We start from the raw sequence: 16774 nt of genomic DNA on the forward strand, positions 1-16774 counted from the left end.
GTCTGACTGGGAGCCTGGCCCATAGAGGAGAATGGAAGTGTAACTATAGCTCCTAGGAGATGCCATTTTGAATGAAAATGTTTTGGTGTTTGATATTTTGCTGAAAAGATGGACTTTTCCATGGAAAAAAAACCACTTATTTTTTGACCAGTTCCAGTTTATAGATCTTTTTGAAATGCAATCAAAGTGGCTTATTGGTAAATATATATGTTAGGATTTATTTGCTGTCCCCTTTGGTTTTTTTAGCCAGTAGCCAGCACCATGCACTGCAGAATATCAGTACTTTTCAAGCCAGATAAAGAGCTCCTTTTCAGAATACTGTACTAGACTCCAATCTCATTAACAAAAACATCAGTAACTCCATTGGAAAGGGTTACTGCCATGTAACTGAGGTCAGACTCTGACCTGTAATGCCATAAGACACAAACCCATATTAAACCAATTGAGTTGAAGGGAATAAACCTAAAGATTACATTACTTTGGTGACAATAGTGTTGGCTGGAGATTTGGGGGAGGAGGGAGGAATTCATCTGGTTAGCATCTGTGGCAAAATTGGTTGGTTTTAGTTTTATTCAGCCCTAATCCTTTGGACAGTCAAAAACAAACAAATAAATAATCATTGGTTCAGAAAGCAATAAGAAAAGGACAAATAGAGAAGGGATGGAGGCTTCCACAGTGTGCAGCTTTCAAAACCCCAGGAGAACAAACAGACGAGCTGCAGGAGACCTCTCAAGGAGTGCAATTTATAGAGAAATTGTCAAAGCTTTCATTTAAGGAGACTGACTCCACAGTAAATGGGAGAAGTGTAGGGGCAGTAGCTCAGAGCAAAAGCATCTTACGTTTCTTAACAAACATTCCAAGGTTATCATAAAACAGTCCTGTGTTTTTGTGCTGCAGGGTTCCATTAAGTGAGATTCCTTCCCTAGCAACCCGCACTGGTTACAGGTTTCACTCAATAGCTTTTTGTCTGACCTTCTGGGTAATTGCACATGACCTATAGTGGGTTTTTTTTTAATTCACTGAACAAAAAAGTGTTGGGCTTATGGCTGTGAGACTCCAGATCTTATTTTGTAGGGGCAGCATTAATATTTAAATCCTCTGTGGACTGGATTGCTTTTTCATTTTGCACACAGTCAGATTTTTTTTAAAGCAGCTATTGGATTGCATTTCAGTTTACAGTACAAGCTATTTCCAAATAGGCCAGAAGATAGCAGAGGGACCTGCCTTCTTTACAGTTACCTTAAAAAACAGAATTACCCACTGCATTTTAAGGTATTTTAGACATTTCAGAAAGAGATGGGATTTGGTGACTACACAATTTCCCACCTATAAAACATGCAGCACATTGAGTTTGATCATCAGCAAAGGACTGTTACCCCTTTATAGTACAAGTTAAATATTTATGAAGGTTCAAGGGATTGTCCACATTAGTAACTAAGCAACTCTATTCGTTAATGATCAACAGAACAACCATAATTAGAGAAGGAAGGAGAGGATGGTAAAAATCACCATGGTGCAGAACATTATGGGAAATTCTGTACAAATGACCAGGAAAGAAGCAAAGTCACGTTTCACAATAAAAAAAGGTAACAAAACAATTAAAGGTAAACCTAAGGACTCAGGCTTTTCTGTGGGAATCTAATAATAGGTAGCTCTCTCTGCATGCACCTGGAGACAGCAAGGTGTGTGTGTGTGTGTGAGTGAAAGAGAGAGATTGTTAGAGTCTGCAAGGGGTCTACTTCATATTCAAGAAAATCTGATTCCCTGCCCGCTCTCCTCCAAATTTGAAATACCAAGCTCTGCTCCCTCCCCAAAAAATACACCTTCATGTGAGAGTGACAGCCCCTGCACCATAAAGGAACTTCCCTTCAAATAGGGCACTCTGAAGTCCTCTACAAGAGATATCTGAAAACTGAGACACCAAACTGCCCCTCGAAATCAGATCCCTGAAATTTTCCACACCAAGTCCAAACACAAAGTGCAAAATCAGGTCAGTTGGAAAGAAAGAAATAAAAAGTATCTGGAGACAAATAGGGAGAGCGTCTGTATACAGCAGCAATAACTACAGTAATTACCATGACAAAAACGAGGAGTCCTTGTGGCACCTTAGAGACTAACAAATGTATTTGGGCATAAGCTTTCGTGGGCTATAACCCACTTCATCAGATGCATGGAGTGAAAAATACAGTAGGTAGGTATAAATATAGAGCCCATAAAAAGACGGGAGTTGCCTTACTAAGTGTGTGTGTGTGGTGGGGGGGGGTCAGTGCTAATGGGGCCAATTCAATCAGGGTGGATGTGGCCCATTCCCAATGGTTAACAAGAAGGGGTGAGTATCAACAGAGGGAAATTTACTTTTTGTAGTGACCCAGCCACTCCCAGTCTTTATTCAGACCTAATTTGATGATGTCAAGTTTGCAAATTAATTCCAGTTCTGCAGTTTCTCATTGAAGTCTGTTTTTGAAGGTTTTTTTTGTTGAAGAATGGTGACTTTTAAGTCTGTTATTCAGTGTCCAGGGAGATTGAAGTGCTCTCCTACTGGTTTTTGAATGTTACAATTCTTGATGTCTGATTTGTGTCCATTTATTCTTTTGCATAGAGACTGTCCAGTCTGGCCAATGTACATGGCAGAGGGGCATTGCTGGCACATGATGGCATATATCACATTGGTAGATGTGCAGGTGAATGAGCCCCTGATGGTGTGGCTGATGTGAGTAGGTCCTATGATGGTGTCTCCTGAATAGATATGTGGACAGAGTTGGCATCGGGCTTTGTTGCAGAGATTGGTTCCCGGGTTAGTGTTTCTGTTGTGTGGTGTGTAATTGCTGGTGAGTATTTGCTTCAGGTTGGGGGGCTGTCTGTAGGCGAGGACTGGCCTGTCTCCCAAGATCTGTGAGAGTGATGGGGCGTCCTTCAGGACAGGTTGTAGATCCTTGACGATGCGCTGGAGAGGTTTTAATTGGGGGCTGAAGGTGATGGCTGGTGGTGTTCTGTTAGTTTCTTTGTTGGGTCTGTCCTGTAGTAGGTGACTTCTGGGTACAGAAGACAGAGCCAAAAGGTGTACCCAAAAGTCACCTACTACAGGACAAGGACTTGTTTTTGCTGATACAGACTAATACGGCTACCCCACTGAAACCTTAACATGACAAAGTATGTTTAAGTGAAATGACCACAAATAGCAGTGAAAAAACATGGTGGTGAGGCGGAATAGCAAACCCCCCCCCAATCTACATCATTTCAGCTAATAACAACATTAATAAATCCTTCAGATAGCTCATCCCCAACAATTTATTCTGTCAGCAGAGGTACCCAGCAACATTTCCACCTAAAGGATCCTTGCTGTGGCTGACATGAAGAAATGGTATATCTAGAGTTGATGAGGTCAAATCACAGAATGATGAGAGTCATGAGGTGCCTGTGACATGTTACTTTCTGACAGTCTGGAAACTTTCACATTCCAGATGCTGGACACTTGAACTGACTAAAAGAGAGAAGCAGCATCTTACAGTCACCCAATTAGTGCCCTTCACAAACTCTCAGCTTGGACAGTTCAGCTGAACTGCTTGTCTGTATCAGGCTCACTGAGGCTATAGGACGTTATTTTGTCTGCCTGCAGTAGTAAGTATTACTTCTAACAAGGCTTTATCAGAGAAGAGCCCACCTTCATTTTAGTTAGTGTTCCAAATGTGATTGGAATCCCCAGGCTATGGCAAATGGCTAAAGCTCCAATGTGTTGTTACATTTTTAAAAATAAAATTGGATGTTTGCTTCTGAACTAGTATTCAGGGGTACAAAGAAATCAGATTACACAATGAGTGTCGTTAGCAATCCCTCTGCCTCTAGTAATATTTTTAATAGAGGAAAAACAAATTATAGGCATTGATTTTTAATATAAACTCTCTTTTCTCAGAAACACCAACGTCCTGGAGATATCATGTTCCAGAAGCCTGTGATAATTCATTCTGATGGTTAGTGTACAATGAGGGAGTGAAGGTAACGCATAAAAATACGGTGCTGATTTACAGCCTTGCTCAATCCAATTGCCTTTAATTTAATTTAATTTAATTTAATTTAATTTAATTTTTTTGGCATGTGAGTGTAAATCAACACAGCCTTTGTTCTATGGAAAATGCCTTACAAGAGTAAGGACACATATTATTAAGGTGTGTTATTATTAAATGTAGTTTTTTTAAAGTGCAAAATTTAAATATAAATGGCACCTTACTGAGAAAATTACAACCTTTTCTCAAGCCTCTAGCAACTCTCAAAACAACTGGGTGAGAGAGTGCAAATTTTTGAAATGCCAACTTTGTAATAGGAGGAAAGCCACAGAGATGGGTGAACATGAAATATATGTACACATGTAGTCCAAATTCTCTAATACTTCACCCACTTTAAACAGCACTTAAACCAAAGACCTTTGCATTATGAAATATTTACATAAATTTTTCCTTCAGCTTTTTGGCTTGGACCATGAGAGAGACTCGTCTTATTATGTGATATTTCTGGCTATGACACAAAATGGATATGCGTGGAGTCTTAAGAGTGCACCTCTCTTCCCAAAACTTCCAAGCCAGTTCTGCAGACTAAAGATGTGGGTGCTCATTCAATGAAGAGAGAGGAAGATCATAGTAATTATTTCCTAAAACTGCGTTTACTGTTAGCCAATTGAAAGCTTCATTGAGTCATGCCTTCTGAATGATTAGAAGCCCACTCTCAAGAAGTGTGTTTGTCCCTTTGGTGAGACATCACTAGACATGGACAAATGACACTAATCTGTTTACAGTGGCTGACATTTTCAAAGCTACAGTCCAAAGCTAGGCTATTAAATCCATATTTAGCCACCTAAATAAACATGTCCTGACTTCTAAAGATGCTCAGCATAGGCTGCTCTCCTGATTTGTGGGTGCCCAGCATGTGCAAAAAAATCAAACCACTTATTTAGGTATCTAGACACAGATTTAGGAGACAGATTTTAAGCAATAAGATGTAAAAATGTTGGCCAGCATGTACAGTTCTTGCAGAAATTACTTCATTGCTCTCCTTAATTATTTCCTCTCACCTTTTTCAATTCACCCAAATTAGCCACTTGCAAAACTTTGGGAATGGTTTACCTCTTCACACATGTTGCCTTCAGTTTCCTCAGTCAGTTTTGAATCTATATAACATTTAAGGCCATATTAATGACAGTTCAAAACACAAGTCAGTGGGAGGGTATCTGTAGGGAACAGTATAGAGTCTGGCAACTGCATATCATTCATAAGTTCCTTTATGTGCTGCAGGTGGAGACGAGAAATAGTTCCCAATTTTCTAACATATGTGGTATTCTTGACACAGGTGACCTAATGGTGAGAATTATATTTTCCTCACAGTTACTCTCCATAAAATAAAAGCAAATACATCAGTCAGATCCTTTAGCACAGTCACATGCAGAAACATGGAAGAGTAGAACCTAAGAACAGAGAAAAAGGTGCTCAAAACTTCTTTGGGTCATTGACTCAACTCTGGAGGTAATAATTAAAGCAGGTTAAGAATTTTTTGACAAAACTTTTTTTTCCCTCAAAAAGTGTCAACTTGTTTAAACCAAAGCTTTTCATGGGAAAGCGTCAGTTTTAACTAAACTTAATTGGGAATAGGGCTCAGGCCCAGGATGGAATTTCTGCTCAAAATCAGAGAGAGAGAGAGCAAGAAAGACCCACTGCAACATACCCACCAAGCAGTGCTTCAAGTGCACTGGGACGCAATGGGTCACAGACCCGGGAGATAAAATTTCTAAAAATTGAGCCAGGTCACTTAGGGGCTCACTTGCAATACATTTTTTGTATTGCATAGGGGGAAAACCCTTTCTGATTGGCTGCTTTTCCCACTTGCCCAGCTGCTGGGGAAGAGCAGCCAATCAGAGCTGCTGCAGAAAGCAGGCAGAACTCCCTCCCTCCCCTCAGGAGCCAATGTCATTCTCCTTGGAGAGGGGGGAGACAGAAAGAGCCCAAAAGCTCAGGACAGCTCTGCTCCCTCCTGTGAGCAAACAGATGTCTCCTCTGCTTCCTGCAACCCCTGGCCTGAAATTGGGAGAGGGGACCTTGCTGCAGCTCCCAGACCTGGGAGAGAACTTCAGGAGCTCCAGAGGTGAGGCCGGGGCAGAAAACGTAATGTGGGGGCAGAAATAATTGCTAGACAGGCAGATGTGGGTGATGATAGACCCCTTGGCCTGTTTTTCAGACCACATTAAGCACTGCCAATAGAGAAAGACACAACTCATACTCGTTACTAGGCACACGTCTGGTATGTGGGAAACTAAGGTTCAAATCAAACAGAGTATGGACTTGAACCTGGGTCCCACATCCCAGGGGAGTGCCCTAATCACTAACTATGCTATGGGGTGGGTGGGGTGGAATATGTGTGTCTCTCTTGTTTTTCCATGAAAAAAATTGAACGGTCTCAATTTTGTTCCCATGCAGAACAAACATTTTTGAAATCTAAAAAATGTTCATGGGACAGGAAGACAATTTCCTGCTCTGCTTTAGCGTTAATGCTATGATATAAATTGGGTTTTAAAGCAAAGCCTATCTGCATGCTTCCACAGGAACCAGCTGGATAACTAGGGTACATCATGTGGCCTCTGGGGTACTGCACTTTATGAGTCTGTCTTTTGATTTTGTCAAGCTGAAGGCCATTTCCTTTTCATAGTTCAGTGTGGATCAGTAGGGCTACCGACGGGGTGAACCTTCATGCTTGTGAAACCCATGCTTGTGTAGTGATTTGGCCCATCCAAATGACTCCAGCCTAGAGACTTTACTAGCTCAGCTAGTCCAAAAATGCCAACTTGCAGAGTACTGCTTCAAACAAAATAATCTCTCAGTGAAATTATACTGTGCCAGTTAAAGCAATTCCTCAATGACAGATTCATCTTGTTATCCTGGGGGAGAGCTAGAACATCCTTCCTGAACACTCCCCCTGAACTTATACATAAGTTAGTGGTTAGAATGCTCTTTAAATCAGAGTCAAATTTATCTTGATTAAAAACAAATGTTACAAATCAGTGACAGTTGCAGACAGTTGAAGGTCTGTTATTTGTAGCCTATAGCTGGAATGAACTGGAAGAGACAGAGTAAAGAGCAGATCATATAGAATTATGTATTTTCTCTTTTACTCTCCAACTGCACCATGCCTTTTTTTAAACGATGTGACAGGTTTTCCATACATGATAACAGTATTTCACTCTGGAACATATGGAGCCTTTTATGAAAGGTTTAGGCACAAACATCAGATCTTAAAACAGTCTGAATATGAGTAATGCACCAAAATTTTGCAAACTTCTTGTTTTCTTCAAGGTCAGACCATGAGGTAAATGCACTTCACTCACTTTATAAAGACAAAGCCCTTCTAAGTTTAAGATGACTCAGGGTAATCTATATCTGCTAATGTTTCACAGCTGTGTATAGGAACATTTAGGCAGAAAAGTGGGATACACCTTTTAACTCCAGTCAAATTAGACTATGGAAAAGACATCAACTGAAAAGTCATCTGGTTTGAAACAATGGGTCTTTAATGGTAATAACTGCTAATGACACTTAGCATTTTACATGTTTAGAGAGTTGCATAAAGATTGAGTAAATAATCCTATCCCTCTGAGTGTTCAAAGGTATTGTCCCCATTTGTAAAATGGGGAAACCAGAACACAGAGATGATAAATAACTTGCTCAAGGTAATACAGCAAACCAGCAGCAAACCTGGGGTTAAAACTCCTTGGATCCTAGTCTCATGTTCTAAGCACTAAAATAATAAACTAATTTTCCCCCATAAATTATTGAATTGAAACCTGGCAAAAATGAATGATATATATTGTATCCTATATTGCAGTGTTGAGAGAAGTGGAAGACAAACAATTAACCTGCTACCAAGGTACAATCTTTGGGTATGATGTAAAGAATGATCTAGCACTTGGATTAAAAATCAAAATGCTTGAGAAAGAGATGGGCCAGAACTAAATCTCCAGCTCTGAACAACTCCTAGTTTGCACATGTTTGAAATCCAAACACAGCTCTAACTGCAAATTTTGCAGCTTTCTCCATCTTTATAAGTGATCAAATCAAAACCTTACATAAAACACCCAGAAAATTTGGGGTGGTCTAGATCTGGCTCCAGAGCCACACTTTGAGTCATCTCTGTTGATAACCTATTTTTGTCCCTACGATTTGCAAATTTGGTTGACCTAAGATTTAGAGCAGGGGTGGGCAAACTACGGCCCGCAGGCTGCTTCCGGCCAGTCAGACATTTTTATCTGGCGCTCAAGCTCCCGTAAGAGTAAATAAGAGGCAGACAATTTAAGGGATATGAGCAAGGTTTTTTTAGTTTTGAAAAATCAGCAGATATATTTATGTTGGTAAAGGACTTTAACTCTTTGTATTATAATGCTAGTTTAATGCTGATAAATCTCCCATTTATTTGCAATAGGTCCCCATGTTCATTTTCTCCATTACATTAAAACAGCCTCGTTCCAGTTTTGGTGTGACTCAACATTGCTAAGACAAAATGTTATGAGAAAATAGTTTCTATGCATATGCATTTGTGGGAACTATTTTAAAAAGTTACTGTTAATAGATATCTGTTTTTGTGACTTTTTGAAAGGAATTGAATGGTTTTAGATCATTTTGTCTAATTTTAGCACCAAAAATCACCATTCGAAATTTTATTAATTGGCACCTTTGTAGGTGGTTTGAAAGGAGAAGTAAAGAGTCAAATAAGCTAGAGCACTGAATTCTGGCAGACACCTGTCTCATTCCATTACTTGCATATGTGAACTAAATATAAAAATAGTACATATCCTACATCACAATCGACATTTAAGTTTTCATTATATAGCACAATAGCACAAACTCTCTCTCATCCCAAAAGGTGATGTTCTGCCTAAAATATGCTTGCGGTAATTCATTCAAAATAATTCTGCAAAAAATTATTCCATGTGAATAGGAATTCAGACTGAAAGGGCTGATGGACATAGGAGTGTGTGTGTGTGTGTGTGTGTGTGTGTGTGTGTGTGTGTGTGTAATGCCATAACATGCATGTAATTTACAATAGAAGAGCACAGGCTTCAAACTGAGCATGTAATAGCATCAAGCTGCTGTATAATTCGTGCCCTAAATGGAATAATAATTTCTAAGTGTTTCGGTCCAAAGCTGATTCTTAATTTACATTTTTTTGCTGATGTCCAGATTCCTTTATCCTCACTGTTAGTAGCCAAATTTCACAAGCCTGTTCTAAGAACTCTTCTTCTATTCTTTGTAAACACTTGGGTTTTTTTTAAAGAGCTAGAACTTTAGCCCAAGTTAATCAGTTTATAGATTTGAGCTTGCATATGGAAGACATGTTAAATCATTGTGACTTTTAAGTACACAGGAAATCCTTTTTGAAATGCCTGGTACATATGGTACTTTTGATGTTTGCACAAGTTCTCCCTATTCACCACCTTTTCTCCTGTGCTTTTATTATATTATTTTAAATGACACATTTCATCAGATGTGTTATATCAGGGACGCTTGGAGGTGATGTTCAACATTACATGTCTAAGATAATTAAGTTCTCTCAAAAATGCCAATACGCAAATTATAACTACGCTGGCTGCTCCGTTCTTAATTGAAGAAAGATAATTTACTGAATAGTTAGAAATAAGGGGGCATGTACCATAATGAGAGCAATACTTAGCACATTTTTATACCACCTGAAGGATCACATACAGCTCCTCTGTGATGCAGTCACTTTTGATGTTGAAGGCATTAGCTAACCAGTGTACAGCATAATGTTCAACAACAGGGGTCAGGGAGGGAAAATTTTGTCCCAGGGCACCAGGGGAAACTCTACTTTTGTGAAAAATGCCACTAGATCATCAATGCAGAGTAGGGCCGGACCTTGTTTTGTGAGATCAGAGCCAGAAGACGTGCCCACAGTAAAACGCACAATCAAGCCATCTAGAAGTCCAAGAAGATGAATGGGCTGCATCAGTCTTACTAGAGTTATGTGGTATACTGAAAACTGTTAAAATTAGAAGCTATCACTTAAAATAGTAAGGGAAGGGTGGGATCTGGGTTTTCAGCAGTCTGCCTGCAAAAGAGACAGTCTGCAAGGTGGATAGCATATTGTGGAAACTGCAGAAGACATTATATACACACAGAGACCATGAAACAAAACTTCCTCCCACCCCACTGTCCTGCTCCTAACAGCTTATCTAAAGTGATCATCAAGGAGGGCCATTTCCAGCACAAATCCAGGTTTTCTCACCCTTCCCCCCCCCCCACAGACACACATACAAACTCACTCTCCTGCTGGTAATAGCCCATCTCTCTTTGAAACCTCTCTTTATAATGCGCATGATAATCAAGGTGGGTCATTTCCAGCACTAATCCAGGTTTTCTCACCCCCCCCACACACACCCCCCTCCAAAAACCACACACACAAACTCACTCTCCTGCTGGCAATAGCTCATCTTACAATGTGCACAGCAATAATCCAAGTTTAACCAGAACGTCTTGGGGGGGAGGGGGGTTGTAGGAAAAAAACAAGGGGAGATAGGCTACCTTGCATAATGACTTAGCCACTCCCAGTCTCTATTCAAGCCCAAATTAATAGTATCCAATTTGCAAATGAATTCCAATTCAGCAGTTTCTCGCTGGAGTCTGGATTTGAAGTTTTTTTGCTTTAAGATAGCGACCCTCATGTCTGTGATTGCGTGACCAGAGAGATTGAAGTGTTCTCCGACTGGTTTATGAATGTTATAATTCTTAACATCTGATTTGTGTCCATTTATTCTTTTACGTAGAGACTGTCCAGTTTGACCAATGTACATGGCAGAGGGGCATTGCTGGCACATGATGGCATATATCACATTGGTGGATGTGCAGGTGAACGAGCCTCTGATAGTGTGGCTGATGTTGTTAGGCCCTGTGATGGTGTTCCCTGAATAGATATGTGGGCACAGTTGGCAACGGGCTTTGTGTTAGAATTCTTGATACTTAGACTATAGTGCAATTATTGGGGTTACTCTGTAGTCCAAACCCCTACAGTGCCTGTAGTGTGCCAGGCGTACCACATCTCAGAGGCAAGCACTTAAGGTGCTTCAGCAACTAGGCCTTGTAGGCACGAACCCTGGTGGGTCCCAGTAACCATCAATGGATGCAAAGCAGAGTTTGGGGTGGAGGCTGACAGCTCGCGACCCCCCATGTAATAACTTCACAACCCCCATGGGTTCCTGACCCCCAGTTTGAGAAACCCTGTGCTAAGTCTTAACTTTCACATTTCCTGACTTTTGATAATTTAACAACGAGTCAGTTCAGGATTATTACAGTATTTACTTCCTATTTGTGTGTGTGTGTGTGTGTGTGTGTGTGTGTGTGTGTGTTTGTTTTTTAAAAGGGAAGCCTGAGATTGCAACTTAAAAAGGAGAAGTTGGGCTTCACTGAACTGATGCTGCTTAACTTCTCCTTGGCAAGAAGTGCATACCTGTGCACATGAGGGGCCTAGAGGAGTTAGTACACTGGTTAAAGACCATGAAATTTGTAAAATACTTACTCTTGTCTCTTAAATGCTCCTATATGTGCACCAGGATGGTACAATCAGACAGGAAACACCAGAGTTCCTATGGCTACATCCCAATAATCCTGACATGAAGGAAAAACAGGAAGAATAAGGGGCTGCATCAACACCTACTAAGAGACATAAGAGGCAATAAGAAGAGGGTCCATAAATACATTAGGAGCAAGAGAAAGATGAAGGAAAATGTGGGTCCACTACATAATGGGGATGGAAAGGTATTAAAGAATGACCCCGCAAAGGTGTTTAATGGCTGTATTGCTTTAGTATTCACTAAAAGAGTCAATTATGACCAGATGCTTAACACAATTAACATTAACAAGGAGGAAGGAACAGGAATCACAACAGAGGGGGAAAAAGAGGTTAAAAATATTTTACATACGTTAGATATATTCAAGTCAGTAGAGCCAGATGAAATTCACCATTGGGTACTTAAGGAAATAGTCGAAGCAAACTTGGAATCATTAATGATTATATTTAAGAACTCATGGATGGGTGAGGTTCCAGAGGAATGGAGAAGGGCAAACATAGTCCATATCTTTAAAAGAAGAGAACAAAAGATGACCCACAGAATCATAGGTCTATCAGCCCAACAATACCTGGAAAGATACTGGAATAAATTATTAAACAATTTGTAGGCACCTAGAGGATAACAGAGTGATAAGTAATAGCCAGCTTGGATTTTTCAAGAACAAATCATACCAAACCAACTTAATTCTTTTCTTCGATAGTGTCACTGGTTTAGTGGACAGGGGAAAGCAGTGGACATGTTACATCTTGATTTTAGTAATACTTTTGACACAGTACCACATGACATTAGGTTTGCCAGGTGTCCAGTTTCGACCCTGGCAGCTTCGGTCAGCACCATTGACCGGACCATTAAAAGTCCAGTTGGCTGCCTGCAGCGGGACATGCAGGCTGCCTGCCCACCTCTGGGCAGCTCCCAGAAAGCTGCTGGCATCTTCCTCTGGTTCCTAGGCTTAGGGGTGGCCACGGGGGCTCTGTGCGCTGCTCCCCGCCCCCAGCGCCAGCTCCACAGCTCCCATCGACCAGGAACTGCAGCCAGTGGGAGCTGTGGTGGCGGTGCCTGCAGGCAGGAGCAGTCCACAGAGCCCCCTGGCCGCCCATACACCTAGGAGACAGAGGGAAATGTCGGCAGCTTCTTGGCAGCCACCTGAGGTAAGTGTCACCCAGAGCCTGGAACCTGCACCCCTGACCCCTCCCCACATCTCAATCCCCTGCCCCAGCCTGAAGCACCCTCCTGCATTCCAAACCCCTCAGCCCCAGCCCCAACCTAGAGTCCACACCCCCAGCCCGGAGCCTGTACCCCCTCCCACACCCCAACCCTCTACCCCAGCCTGAAGCCCCCTCCCACACTCTGAACCCCTTGGCTCCAACCTCCAGCCTGGAGCCCTCTCCTGCACCCCAAACCACTCATCTCCAGCCCCACCCCAGAGCCCACACCCCCAGCTCAGAGTCCATACCCCCTCCCAAACCCTCTGCCCCAGCCCAGTGAAAATAAGTGAGTGAGCGAGGGTGGGGGAGAGTTTGTGATGGAGGGAGGGGGGATAGAGTGAGCGGGGTGGGGCCTCAGAGAAGGGGTGGGGCAGGACATGGGGCAAGGGTGTTTGGTTTTCTGCAAATAGAAAGCTGGCTACCCAACATGACATTCTCATAAGTAAATGAGGGAAATATGGTCTAGATTAAATTACTATAAGTGGGTACATAACTGGTTGAAAAAATGTACTCTAAGGATAGTTCTCAATGATCTGCTGTCAAACCAGCTGGGAGGACATATCAAGTGTGGTCCTGCAGCAGTGTTCCAGTTCCAGCATTATTCAATATTTTCATTAATAACTTGGATAAGAGAGTGCAGAGTATGCATATAAAATTTTCAGATGACACCAAGTTGGGAGGGGTTGCAAGCACTTTGGAGGACAGGATTAGAATTCAAAGTGACCTTGACAAACTGAAGAATTGGTCTGAATTCAACTATATGAAATTAAATAAAGTGAAAAGTAAAGCTCTTAGGTAGGAAACACAATCAAATACACAAAGACAAAATTCACTGAAGAGGTTTGCCTTTTAATTCACTTCTTTCCTCCACAGAATGAGTAAAGTATTATCTTTTATTCCCCTGGAAATGAAGGAAGCATGCTCCTGTATATATAAAGCATGAACACGAGACTGAAAGATTAAGCTGAAAAAAAACAGAAGAAATCACAGTAATAAGGAATACCTGAAAGAAAAGTCATTTTATTGAAATCCATTCCCTGAGGGAGTTTTAAGGAGGAAGTCAGAGGAGAGACTATAATAAATGTGTCTCTGTAAAGGTCAGAAAATGGATGAAAACTCCTAGACAAATTTGCCAGAAGCTGGGAATGGGCAACAGGGGATGGATCATTTGATGATTACCTGTTCTGTTCATTCCCTCTGGGGCACCTGGCATTGACTGCTGTCAGAAGACAGGATATTGGGCTAGATGGACTTTTGGTCTGACCCAGTATGGCCGTTCTTATGAGATATAGGTTCAGATCCCATGGTGCAGCTTCTCTGTCCCATGCCCTGTAAAGCCAGCATTACCGAACATGAGAGGATGATTCCAGTGCAAGGGAGATCCTCTAATGAAGTAGAAGCTCCTGTGTCATCCCTCTTCTCTGCTGCTGGTGAAGTAGGCATGGCCAGAGGAAAGAGATGTGGCCAGCATGTCTTATGCTCTGCCAGTCTCTGGCTGCCATTGTAGACCATTAGAGCCATTTACAGCTAGTGTAATTTAGAACAGCCATTGAAATGCCCTAACTGCTGGAAACTGGCCCTGCACACAGTATAGCTAGAATCAGGAGAATGCAAAGGCAAACTTTATGCTGCCTTTACACACATACACACACACACACTTATTGTGTGCTTCTTGGCGATAGTGTGGGATCTGATCCATAATACTAGAGGATACAGTTAGGGATATAGAAAATTAGAGCCTGATCCTGCAAAGTGCTGAGCACAATCTGCTACACTTTAACTTCATTGTGAGTTGAAGGCATTCAGCCAATAGATTCCAATTTCATAGAGACAACTTTGCAACCCAAAACAATTGCACCTATTAATTCTGAGCGAAAATGATAGCATGGGGCTATTGATGCACCTCGGTGCAACTGCAAAGGCGGCAATTAGAAATCTATATGCTAGCATTTGGAGGAGCAACTATTGAGGGCACAATGATTTGTAAGTGGAAATCTGAGCCTTCAAAGTTGGAAGCTGGTTGAAGATCTTAATCATAAGTGGGAGTTTTAAGCTGCAGAAAAGAAATTGAACACAATGATATTATAAGTAGATGGGATGAGAGATGAATTGTCCAGAAGCCTGACCTAGCATATCTTATTCAGGCCACATTCCAGCTGACGTAAATGAGTTTTGACTGAATAAGGACTACAGGATTACGCCCTCTAACATAATATAAAATCAGTAGAACCCTGTCATAGAAGTGCATTACAACCTTTCCTGCACAATCAGAATAAAGCAAGGGATCAGGTAAAGGTCTAGTGTCATTAATCAGTGGCCATAGTCAAGATTAATAAGTAGAGAAGCCAGATATGATTTCTAACAATGTTGGTAATCAAAGGGCAGTTACAGCAGATTAAGTCTAGTGTAACTGCATTCGGTTTACACAGGCATAAATGAGAAGAGAACAACATGAATAAATGAAGCAGGTAGTTGTCACCACACTGGAATCTGTAATATCTTCATCATTTCCATCTTTCTCCTTTTGTCTTCTCTTAAGAAGGACAAACGTTGAAGGCAATTTAAAAAGAGATGGTTTTGTAAATATTTTTTAAAAAGGATTAGAAGAATGAATAGTAAAAGCATGTAGACTTTTCTGTCTGGTATTTGCTATTTTGTTCTGTGGACAACTCTGAAGAGCAGGTGGAATTAGTGAGATAAAGCCTCACAACAGCACAAAGTCCCCACTTATTAATGAAAAAAAAAAGACAAAAGACACACAGGCAGGTTGATTGAAGGCACAGAGATGTTCAAGTAAGAAAGTGTGCAGGACAGATGCATGAGTATCATTAGAAGACTCCACTATGGGTCTCCAAGGTAAAATGAGCAGCAGGTGCCCGGCTGCTGAAGTGGGAAAATAAAGCAGGCAATTTCAAAGGGCAGAAAGACACCATAGCCCTGGGAGACATTCATTACAATGCAGCAGACTTGAAAGCTCCCTGAGCACATGCAATTATAGTCTGCAGATTTGAAAACAACTGATTTTGTTGCAAAAAACCCCACGTGAACACTCAAAAGCCAACAGAGCTCTTAAGTTTCAGATAGCAACTCCTCTGGTTGTAACAGCAGGAACTGTTAAAGAAGGGTTAAAGTAAAGGCACTGATTCCAGAGTTTAGGATAGAATCCAGGATGAGGGATAGGTCAGATAAAGTATCTTAAGTCCTGAAAATCTTTCTGAGGGAAGATACTGTTTCGGATATGATTTTGATATTAATGGAGGAGTGCAATGGAATAATACCTACACTATTTTTATAACATGGATATCACTACAGAAGTTGTGGTTTGGGTTGGATTTTTCTGCACAGCTGTAGTACAGTGCTTTTGTAAGGTGAAATCTCAGTCAAGACTGAGGGCCAAAACCTGCTCTCAGACGTACCAGTGTAAGTTCAAAATAACTCCATTGACTTCAATAGAACCATATGGACTTTCACACCAATGTGTAAGGAAATGAAAATAAAGAATTTGGCTCTGACCATGCTAAAGGAAGAAAAGACCAGTTTATAAATGGAACCAGTGACTTAGCCGTGGCTTAGCCATCAGCCACACTGCTTTTAACTGCAATATGTGTTCAACAGGCTGAGTTTGGAGCTTTGAATGTCTCCCAGGTTACGCTGTGAATATAAAAAGCAACACAGGTGCATTCAAAAGCCACTGCCATGCTGGCTCTGGGCAGGGACACTGCATAAATGAGGGACTTTCAGAAGTGCAGTTTTAAAGCACAATAAAAGTACGATATTATAACTAATTATTTTATCCATATATTAGCCAGCATAAAATATGAGAGGACATGCAAGATTTTCTAAATATATCAAAGGCTTCTGGTTACATCAAAAACCACTTTCATTTTCATCTATTATGCTTAGGGCTTAAGGATTCCAATTCAAACCCTTTGTCATTTTTTGCTTTGAAAAGCCG

Source organism: Natator depressus, chromosome 1, assembly GCF_965152275.1.
Source record: "Natator depressus isolate rNatDep1 chromosome 1, rNatDep2.hap1, whole genome shotgun sequence".
Taxonomy (NCBI): domain Eukaryota; kingdom Metazoa; phylum Chordata; order Testudines; family Cheloniidae; genus Natator; species Natator depressus.